The sequence below is a fragment of the Nyctereutes procyonoides genome, unplaced genomic scaffold, assembly GCF_905146905.1.
Source record: "Nyctereutes procyonoides isolate TBG_1078 unplaced genomic scaffold, NYPRO_anot_genome, whole genome shotgun sequence".
NCBI lineage: Eukaryota > Metazoa > Chordata > Mammalia > Carnivora > Canidae > Nyctereutes > Nyctereutes procyonoides.
Genome location: NW_026575145.1, coordinates 5,838,455 through 5,850,306, shown reverse-complemented (window position 1 = coordinate 5,850,306; position 11,852 = coordinate 5,838,455). Strand labels below are relative to the sequence as shown.

General features: G+C 34.6%; 1 pseudogene; it reads left to right on the top strand.

Annotated features, from left to right (window-relative positions):
- Positions 1–665: 665 nt before the first annotated feature.
- Positions 666–2,000, top strand: LOC129499524 (protein cereblon-like; annotated as a pseudogene).
- Positions 2,001–11,852: the final 9,852 nt, after the last annotated feature.

The window sequence follows — 11,852 nt, the reverse complement described above, 5'->3', positions numbered from 1 at the left end:
ACTCTAGCTAGTCCAGCTTCAGCTTTCCAAAGTTTTAATTCTGTTTCTCCCTCCACCTTTGAAGAACATAACAGTTCCCCACAGTTGCTTTGTGACTAATATTTAACCCCCAAATAAGTTTCTTTTATCATACTAATACTTTTGGGACTATTTTCTTCATTACTGTTTCTCAAGCTAAATCATTTTAATTATATTGTCATTATCCTTCCAGATATTTAACAGATAATGCTTTAGGTTTTAAATGCACCACTTAAGACAAATGTATGTCTTAGAAAACATAAACTAAAAAAAAACATAAACTAATAAATCAAATTTTGATTGATTTTATTAAAACTCAACAATTTATTCCATAAACGCACTTAGAATGTATTCATTATAATTCTACTGAATACTACCTGATTTATCTACCTAATTTTCTATCTTTTATTAATAATGTATTTTCCCTTAAGATATTTGACTTTTTATATGTAACTGCCAAAAAATGAAAGTGAGCACATCATGTGTTTATGATTAGAAATTCAATATTTTTATCATAAAATATGTATGGAAAATTCAAACAAAAATGCATCTTATGAATTTGAGTCTACAACAAATAATATCAGCATGCATTTTGTAAAAAAAAAATTGATGCTTTAAGCAGTTATTCAAATAAAATATAGTGAGACATGGCCGGCGAGAGAGACCCTCAGGACGCTGCCCACAACATGGGCAACCACCTGCCGCTCCTACCTGCAGAGAGTGAGGAAGAAGATGAAATTGAAATGGAAGTCGAAGACCAGGATAGCTAAGAAGTCAAAAAACCAAATGTCATAAATTTTGACACCAGTCTGCCAACATCACATACATATCTGGGCGCTGATATGGAAGAATTTCATGGCAGGACTTTGCATGGCAACAACAGCTGTCAGGTTATTCCAGTCCTGCCACAGGTGATGATGATCCTGATTTTTGGGCAGACCTTACCTCTTCAGCTCTTTTGTCCTCAGGAAGTCAGTATGGTGCGGAATTTAATTCAGAAAGACAGAACCTTTGCAGTTCTTGCATACAGTAATATACAGGAGAGGGAAGCACAGTTTGGAACAACTGCAAAGATATATGCCTATCGAGAAGAACAAGATTTCGGAATTGAGATAGTTGAGAGTGAAAGCAGTTGGAAGACAAAGGTTCAAAGTCCTTGAACTAAGAACACAGTCAGATGGAATCCAGCAAGCTAAAGTGCAAATTCTTCCTGAATGTGTGTTGCCTTAACCATGTCTGCAGTTCAGTTAGAATCCCTCAATAAATGCCAGAAATTTCCTTCAAAACCTACCTCATGGGAAGACCAGTATTCATATAAATGGTGGCAGAAATACCAGAAGAGAAAGTTTCATTGTGCAAATTTGACTTCATGGCCTCGCTGGCTGTATTCCTTATATGAGGATGTAACTTTAATGGATAGAATCAAGAAACAGCTACGTGAATGGGATGAAAATCTAAAAGATGAGTCTCTTCCTTCAAATCCAATAGATTTTTCTTACAGAGTAGCTGCTTGTCTTCCTATTGATGATTTATTAAGGATTCAGCTCCTTAAAATTGGTAGTGCCATCCAACGACTTCGCTGTGAACTAGATATTATGATTAAATGTACGTCTCTTTGCTGTAAACAATGTCAAGAAATAGAAATAACAACCAAAAATGAAATATTCAGTTTATCCTTATGTGGACCAATAGCAGCTTATGTGAATCCTCATGGATACGTGCATGAGACACTTACCGTGTGTAAAGCCTGCAACTTGAATCTGATAGGCCAGCCTTCTACAGAGCACAGCTGGTTTCCTGGGTATGCTTGGACTATCGCCCAGTGTAAGATCTGTGCAAGCCATATTGGATAGAAATTTACAGCCACCAAAAAAGATGCATCACCTCAAAAATTTAGGGGTTTGACTCGATCTGCTCTGTTGCCCACAATCCCAGACACTGAAGATGAGATAAGCCCTGACAAAGTAATACTTTGCTTATAAAAAATATGATAGAGATAAAGTTATTTATCAAGTTGGTCTTGTAAAATCAGATCTGCTTCAGAAATTATTGCTTTTGATGCATACCTAAGTAAAAAGCAACATTACATGGCAGGTTACAGTTTCCTAGTCAAATGGAATTTGAAGATTTAAACTAAAACATACTATTGAAAAGGATGAAAAGCAGTCTAGAAAATTGGGTTTTTAGGAATATCTACCCTTAGCATCTTGGTACCATTATACTCTGGCTTGCTAGAATGACACTGGTAGGGCAGGAAGACCTCTCTGAGATGGAGGAGATAGTTTCCTGCACAAAACATATTTGTAATTCCTCTAATGCAAGATTAATCATTTGCTCCTGATACATGGAACCAACCTCTAAAGGGCACAAGTTCCCAAAGCTAGGGGGCCAAGTACATGTTCCTCTTGAAAGAGGTAAAGAAAGGGTTTAATTTTCTTGAGTTTCTCATACTGATTTGTAAATTTTCAAAATATCAAAGAGTTAAAATATGCAAAAAAACAAATAAAATATAGTGTCAAGGAGCTTTAACATATATTTACAAAGATAATGAGAGATGTAAAAGATTGTCATCCTTCATATAAAAGTAGGAAGTACCAATCTTCCCACTGATACTAGTTTTAAAGATCTTTACATATATTTGAGAGTTTTTTGAAAGCTTTAGCATTTTACATCATATATTGCATAATGAAGTGATAATAATATAAGATTTGCTTTCCCAATGTGATGTCAAAAGAGCTGTAATTATTGCCAATTCAATTTATAAATGTCTAATTGCAGGAATAAATAATTAACAACAAACCAGAACTAACAAGTTGTGATTATAACATAAATGATCATCTTCCAGTTTGTCAAATAAATGAATGTGTTTTGGAGATAGAGACAACTATAATAAATAAGTCAATCTGTAGTGTCATTTAACTGTGAGTAAATATATTCATCTTTTGACATTTTAAATACATAATGATTTTTGCATATAACTGCAAGTGACTGTAATTCATTCCCAGTTTGTCCTCTTATAGTGTCGCATTTGTAACACTGCGGTTAAGACTATGTCAGCACTTTCACTATAAAATCCATATTTTAAGCCATTATATGTGATAATTATTTTCATAATGAATTTTGGATGGATTGTAAAAGCTCTTCCTAGGAGATATTTTAAATAAATTTTAAAGGCTGATGTTTTTTATAAGAAGAGTATATCTGACTTTAAGTAGGGTGTGTACTAATAATTATAGGATATTGATGGTTCTGATTTAACTTTATTTCTGTCTTTTAATTAGTATTTCTGGTAAATGAAAAAAAGTAGATGTTATTAAAATAACTTCACCTTGGGGCACCTGGGTACCTCAGTTGTTTGAGTGTCTACCTTCAGTTCAGGTCATGATACCAGAGTCCCAGGATTGAGCCCCACACTGGGCTCCCTGCTCACAGGGATCCTGGTTCTCCCTCTCCTCCCTGCTTGTGCTCCCTCTTGCTATTTCTCGTCTCTCTCTCTCTCTCTCTCAAATAAATAAACAAAATCTTAAAAGCAGAATAACTTCACTATTCATTAAAAATAAATAACTATTACATTAGTTCTATAAATATATATATTTAGACTTAGGCAACAATCTTTGATACACTACTCTGCCTTTTGAAAGTTGTTTCCAAGTTTTACAAAAAGAGACAGATAGGCAGAAAAATATGTATGAAATTGTTTGATAACTTTGAATTTGCAAAATCAACTTTAACCAACATTATTAGTTGATAATTAGCTATGTAGATAAACAAAGCTAACTAAAATGCTTCCTACCACACTTTTGTATTTCAACAGTTTACATTTTAAACAAGCCAAAAAAATGTGATAGTAATAAATTAATAAATTTCAATACTAATATTGAAAAAATATCTTCTTCATGGTCAAGTTCAATGTAAGACTACTAGCAGAATAGAAGTAAAAGTAAAACTATTAAAATATTATTTCAACATAATGTTTTGTAGGTAATAAAAATTTCATATTTGATTTAGGTAAAAGTCTATAGTAAAGTCCACAATTACAAATCTGTAAGAATTATATTAAAATTCAAAGTTACATTATTTTACTAATTCAATCATCAATATTTTTTACTAGTCATAGAGCTTCTGAAATTTTTTTATGAAGAAGATAAAGTTTTGTAATAGCAGTTATAAAATCTGGAAATTTTATGATGCAAATTATCCCTCAAAAATAATTTTTTAAAAGAAATTCAGCAAGTATATAATCTTTGGAATTACTTGATATATGTCTGTTAGCATTTGTGTTCATAGTAAAATTTCTAAATTGAGTAACTTTTTAAGTAAAAAAGTGTGTAAATCATATCCCTTGTTATAAAATATATAAAAATAATTACAACTATATTTTTGATACCTAAGTAAATCTTTAAAGTAGTAAAAAATATTAAATTACTCATATTCCTGTAAAATTTTGTATACATTTTTCAGAAAATGTGTAAATGTGTGCTAGATATTTAAATATCTTACTCTTTCCTTGATCACTTTTGAAATAACTAAAATAATATAAAAGATAAAAGTTGTATCAAACCTTCAAGGTTTAGAGCAACAAGATCATTAGAACAGATACATAAAGGACTGCTAATGTAATGAAAATATTTGTGTTGGGTTTGAAAAAGTTCCGAGAATTTGGTAATTACTTTTGTGATGAAATGCAAAAGAAGTGGAAATAAAGTAGGTTAAAGAGTCTGCCCAATCAAGCTAAGTACCTAACTGGGATAGATATTGTTGAGTGTGAGAGGCCTTTGGGACAAGTAGGAGCCTATGCTAGATTCCTCCTTTCACTCCAGCTACACTACTGGAAACATTAAAGAGCACCGGGAAGAGGCTAACACTTCCAATCCAGATTAAGTAAAAGGGACCAGATTAACATTCCGAGATGAAACAGTTAAAAATAAGGAAATATATGTAGGAAAGTAATGGCACTTAAGACCTTAGACATCAGGCAATAAAAGAGATTGTGAAATACGAGGAACAAACAAGGAGTGTACTATAATTGGCTTAGCATATGACTTGGAGAAACTTTACAGGCTATGGTCCAGGGAGGTAAACAGGCCCAGCTATCACCCTGAGCCGAGATTCCAGGGAAGTAAAGGTTAATAGCATTTCTAGGGCAGATTAAAAGAAAAGAAGAATGATGTGGATAAAGAGGGTTCCAGAGATCTCTACAGGGTCATGTTTGAGTATTTAGGTGAGTCTTGGCCATAGCATGCAGGGGAAGAAAATACCTGAGTCTAAGGAAAGAGTCAGAGTAGGAATAGAGGTACAGTGGTTGTCAGGGGCTCATATCTGGCCTGCAAAATGCCTGTTCCCAAAAGCCAGATAGGAAACCCTCAGAATTCAGGAAATGCCAGTTAGAATGGTAAAATCCTTGCCTTAATTGTGAGGAAAAAATTTAACATTAATATGAATGCAATTCTTCCCCTCCTCCAAACAAAGCAAAACAGAACAAAACACCAGAAGCAGCAGCAGTTTAAAGAAAAACCTAATAGATTACATTGTTTTTAGATACCCTATGTCCTAGAACAGATTTTTGTTCTTTTTTTTATTTTTGTTCTTTTTAAAAAGATTCTATTTATTTATTCATGAGAGACACCAGTAGAGAGGCAGAGACATAGGCAGAGGGAGGAGAAGCAGGCTCCATGCAGGGAGCCCAATGCAGAACTTGATCCTGGACTCTGGGATCACGCCCTGAGCCAAAGGCAGACGCTCAAACACTGAGCCACCCAGGAGTCCCTAGAATAGAGTTTTAAAGGATGTTTAAAGGAAGACAATGCAATACTCCACAAGATAAAAATCACAGTCTGATATCTAATCCGATATTACCAGTCATGCAAAGAAGGAAGGGAAATACAATTCATAATGAGAAAAGTCAAATAAAACTGACCCCCAACTGACAGATTTTATAACTAGTAGAAAAGACACCAAAGTAGTCAGTAGGATTATATTCTATATGTTCAATTAGCTAAAGCAAGCATTAGCAAACTTTACTTATTTATTTGTAAAAAGCCAGACTGTAAATAATAATAAAAAAAATAGGTTTTGTGAACCATGTAGTTTCTGGTATAACAGCAGTGTAAAAACAGCCATTAATAATATGTAAATACACGAATGTGGCTATGTTTTAGCATAAGATTATTTACAAAACTGTCCGAATTTAGCCCATGGACTGCAATTTACTGACTCCTGAGGCAGAAGAAATAATTAATATTGAAGAAGATATTACAGAAGAGAATATCACTGAACAAATCAGTAGAAACTATTCAAACACGGAGACCAATAGACACAACAGAAGTTATCCAAAATGAAACATAGAAACTTTTTTGAAAATCATTAGTGAACTGGGGCAAAGTTTCAAGTAACCAAATAACTGTAATTGGAGTCCTCCAAGGAGGTGAAAGCAATAGACTAACAAAAATAGTTTTCCTTCAACACTTTAAATCTTTCACTCTATCCTCCTCTCTTCCCATGGTTTCTTAAGAGATTCCCAATGTAATTCTGATTTCTGCTCCTCTGTAAAGGAAGTATTCCCCCCAAGCCTGGCATCTTTAAAGATTTTCTACATGTCTTTAATTTTCTGTAGTTTGAATGTGTTATGCCTAGGCTGGATATATTCATGTTTACCGGTTGGGTGTTCTCATAATTTCCTGTATCAGTGGTTTGGTATCATTAATTTTAAAACAGTTCTGTCATTATCTCTTCCTTTTTTCTTCTCCTTCTGGTATTCCAAATATGTGGATATCTTTAATAATTGTCTCATAGTTCTTGGTTATTTTCTTCCAGTTTTTCATTCTTTTTTCCTCTTGCATTCTAATTATGTTTCTTTTTTTTTTTTTAAGATGTCATTTATTTATACATGAGAGAAAAAGAGAGGCAGAGACCCAGGCAGAAGGAGAAGCAGGCTCCATGCAGGAAGCCCGATGTGGGACTCGATCCCAGGACTCCAGGATCATGCCCTGGGCCAAAGGGAGGCACCAAACTGCTGAACCACCCAGGCATCCCTATAAGTTTCTGTTGACATGTCTTTAAACTCCTTGATTTTTTTTTTCTTTGTATTCTCTGTTATATTGATGATCCCATTTAAAGGCATCATTTCTTTTCTGATGTGTTTGATTGCTTGCACTTCCTTTTGATTCTTAGAGTTTAATCTCTCTGCTTACATTATCCATATGCTCTTGCATGTTGTCCAGTCTAATAATTCCAACACCTTTGCCATATCTGAGTCTGTTTCTCATGTTTTCTCTATCTCTTTAAGCTGTGTTTCTTGTCTTTTAGTATGTTTTTGGTAGTGGCTTCATAGTTTGTTATTGTTGAAAGCCTGCTATGGACTAAATTGTGTCAACTCAAAAACCATATTTTGAAGCCCTAATCCTTAATACAATTGTATTTGGAGATAGGACCTCAATGAGGTGATAAGGTTTAGATGATGTCCTAAAGGTGTGGCCCCAATCCAGCAGCACTGGTGTCCTTATAGAAAGAGGAAGACACTAGAATTTTCTCTCTTTACCATGTGAAGAAAAGCTCAAAGACGTCTGCCTGCAAACAAGAAAGATCTCACCTGAAACCAAATTAGCTTGATTCTTCATCATGGACCTTCTGGCCTCCAGAATTATGAGAAAATACATTTCTGTTGTTAAAGTTTCCCACTCTGTGCTATCTTCTTAGGACAGCATGAGCTGACGGACGAAACTGCACATAATATAAAAGTAATCAAGTAAAAGTAACCAAGTTAAATAGGCCTTTATTGTGAGTTTTTGTGTGTGTGTGTTTCTAACCAGGAGTTAGGCTCTTTTTACTGTTTGTTGTACCTGCAAGTGCCAGAGGCTAAAATGTCCTTTAGTGTCCTTTGTTTGTCTCCTGTGTTGTCTCCTGTTTGTCTCTGCAGAGAGTTCTGTTTAAGTGAGGTCTGAGATGCACAATACTTGTGGTTGTACTCCCTGTATAAGAAGGTAAGGTTTGGGGAAAGCGGAAGGATCTTATAATCCTAGCAGGAGTCCTCAATTTTTTAGTGCCTCTGTACTCCTGGAGTGTGACTTTCACAAGTGTTTCTCAGATTTGTTCCCCCACCTTAGGTGAGACAGGAAGGCTAGAAGGGACTACAGACAGAGGTTTCTGTTTCCCAAAGTCCATTATACTTGCAAATCCCCATTCAGTTAGACACTGGGAAAATAAGTTCCTTTGAGGGAAAGCCATGTTAAGATGTATAGAATGTTCCAGACATATTTAAAGATAGCTCCTTTTCTTCCTCCATGGGAAGCACAAGGAGATTTTATTTTCTTTTTCATTTCTGATCTTTGCTGTAAAACCTTATAGGGTTTCTGGAGGTAAAATTCACAAATTCATGGATGCCCCTCTCCTAATTTTAAGAACTACTGGAATTTTTAAACTCTCAATCTTATCCACATTGAACTGCCAGCAATTCTTCAGTTGTCTAAGTTTTGTGAGCCATATAGTTTACATACAACATAGCCATTGTAACTGTGGTGTGAAACAAGCATTGAATAGTTTGTAAATAGGTGGATGTAGCAGGGTTTCCATATACTAGTTCCAGTGAAAGTTTCTATCCCTGGGCTTGTTTTCCAGCAAGCTATGATTCTGTCTCTGCCTCTCTCTCTGATTTTCAGCACAACAGTTTGTCCTGTGACCTCAATACTTGTGGATCTAAGAAGAGTTGCTGCTTTTCAGTTTGTTTAGCTTTTGTTTTTGTGTGAAGACTGGAGTGATAACTTCCAAGCCTCTTTCATGTTGGACTGAAAAGTGGAAGTCTCAAAATATGGCCAGTGTTTACAAGGAAGTGACAAATGTTTACAAAACTGATGAAAACTATAAATTCACAGATCCAGGAAACAAACCTCAAGGAAAAGACACATGAAGAAAACTGCCCAAAGCAAATTGTATTAGTTTCTAAGGACTGCTGTAACAAATTACTACAGATTTAGTGGCTTCAACAAGACATTTATTTTCTCACAGTTTGAAAGGCTAGAAATCTGAGATTGAGGTGTTAGTAGGGTTTGTTCCTTCCAAGGGCTGTAAGGGAAGAATCTGCTTCAGGCGTGAGAAGGATCATCTTTTCCCTGTGTTTTCACCTTGTCTTCCTTCTGTACATGTCTGGTTCCCACTTTTGTCTTCTTATAAGGACACCAGTAATACTGGATTAGGGTCTACATAGATGACCTTGTTTATTTTAATTACCCCTTTAAAGACCCCATCTCTAAATAAGCTCATATTCTGAACCACCAGGAACTAGGACTTCAGCATATGAACTTCTGGAGAGAGGGGACACAATTCAGCCCCTAATACACAACATAATCTTTTTTTTTTTTTTTTTTTTAGAAACCAGCAATAAGAAGAAAGTCTTAAGATCAGCCAGATTTCAAAAGAACACATTGTATACAAAGGAACAAAGGTAAAAAATAATAGTAGACTTCTTATCCAGTTTGATGCAAGAGGAATATGAAGACGCCCAAATACCAGGTCAGTTTTGTCTACAGGACATTTACTGAATTCTAGGAACTACACTTGATTCGGGGGAGCTATGCTATGTGTTTTAAAGATCCAAAGGGAGAAAAAAAGGAAAAAAAATCTCTCATAATTTCTCAATATTTAGAAGTCAGATAAATTGTATATTGAAGGTGACCTGCTTCAATCTTTCAGCCAGTCTTTCTAACAAAGAGATTTGCCAGATTTTAAAGCTGTGAGGTGGAAAGGGAAGGAGGGGGAGTATAAAATGAAGATGAAGGGATTTACCCAAAACTCACACAAGAAAAAACTGAATCTCCCACAGTATTCAGTTTCTCAATTTAAAGTCCATATATATATATATTTTTACTCCTAAGTTTTGCAAACTCCCAAGATAGGGATAGAAGATATACTTCTCCTTAAAGCCACAGAAGGGAGGAGAACTTTAGAGCAAGAAAGGAAAAAAAAAAATGTGGTGGGAGGAGGTATCTTACCTCTAAGCCTTTGATAAGAAAAGGTTTTATGCCTCCCTAAAAGAGCCTGACACACAGAAATCTTCCAAAGCCCAATAAAATGTTTAATTTGCATTCAGTGTACCTGGAAATGTCTTCTAGATCCTCTTGACCCCAACTTATTTGTGTAAGAGTTCCCTGTCAGAATTAGCTCCCAAATTTGTTGGTTAGGAAAATAATGCAATTAACACTCCGGGGGACCTACACAGAGAACAGCTTTATCTCTCAAAACAAGGATAAACATTTTATGTTTTGATAAACATAGATAATTAGAAAGTGTTCATGTTTTCTAGCACTTATAATTTTGCTCTGGTTAGATACTAATAGCTTGATTTTTGTAGGTATTAAGATACCGTAAAATAAAAGCTCATTTATACTCAGTCACAGATTTAATGTAAAGAAAGTCAAGCTGAATATTTATTAATGGGATTAACAGATACTGAAACATATTAAAGGAATATAAGATGCAAAATGTAGTAAAATTTAAACAGGTTAGGAAATTCTGACTAAAGCATAAAAGAACTTTTTGAAGCTTACCAGATAAGTAATCAGTATTTTTTTTCACCTTGATTAAACCTTTAGATAATGAACTAAAATAGAGTAATAGAACTGCTGGGGACCAAATTAAAATAAAAGTGAAAGAATTATTAGGCAACTTTGAGAGATTATAAAACAAAGAGGACAAGGAGAAGAGACTTGGAAGATGGATCAGATCTATAATGCAAATAGTCGGAATTCTAGAAATAAAAAAATGATGAAAAATAATTGAGATCAATAGGATATTTATCTGAGCCAAAAAGGGACCTAAGTTGCATGCTTTATAGGTCCATTAATTCCTAAGGAAAATTATTAAAATTATACACACCCTATATGTAGATAAATATCTTAATGATAGTCCTCATTTCACAATTAAAAAAAAACTTAAATTTTCCAGAGGAAACAAAAGATATTTTTATAATAAAATCATATTGAATTTGAGTTTTCATTTTCAATAATGTGAATAAATTCTTATATGATATAAAACACAGTGAAATAAAGGGATTGGACCCTGAAATCTATACCCAACCAGGATAGAATTTTTCTGTCATGGCAAGAAGACAAAAAGAAAAGCAAAACAACAACAACAAAAAAATGGAGGTATATATGAATACTCAGAGTATTCCTCTCATATAGTATAATGTATTTGAGAAAAATATGTGTTCTAAGCATAATTACCTTTAAAAGAGGCATCTTATTAGGGATTAAGGTTTATTTTTGAAATGTTTCTGACAGTTAAAACACATATGTTCTATTATGTCTATTATCAGAAATATTAATCAGGGCAGCCTCGGGCGGCTCAGCGGTTTAGCGCCTGCCTTCGGCCCAGGGCCTGATGCTAGAGACCCAGGATTGAGTCCCACGTTGGGCTCCCTGCATGGAGTCTGCTTCTCCCTCTACCTGTGTCCCTGCCCCCCCCCCCCGTCTCTCATGAATAAATAAAAATCTTAAAAAAATATTAATCAGAGTAAGTGGTAACACAAAGAGTCAAATTGTCAAATCCAATTGCCAAGGACCATATACATAATACTGAAATGATTTGAAGGATACTGATGATTTAAAGAATACAGGGAATTACAAGACACAGAGTAACCATTCTTTCCAGGAGGAATCCAGGACATCGCACAAAGCTTTCCATAAATCCTTTCTCTCCATAAGTAGAATACCTTCTACTTTGGATTTAGTATATAAAATCCATTCAAACCAATTCACATGGAGACTTTACTTATAAAGACTGTGCCATTTCACTAATGGAATGTTTTCATTTTATCTTCCACTTATTCACCGTATATGATT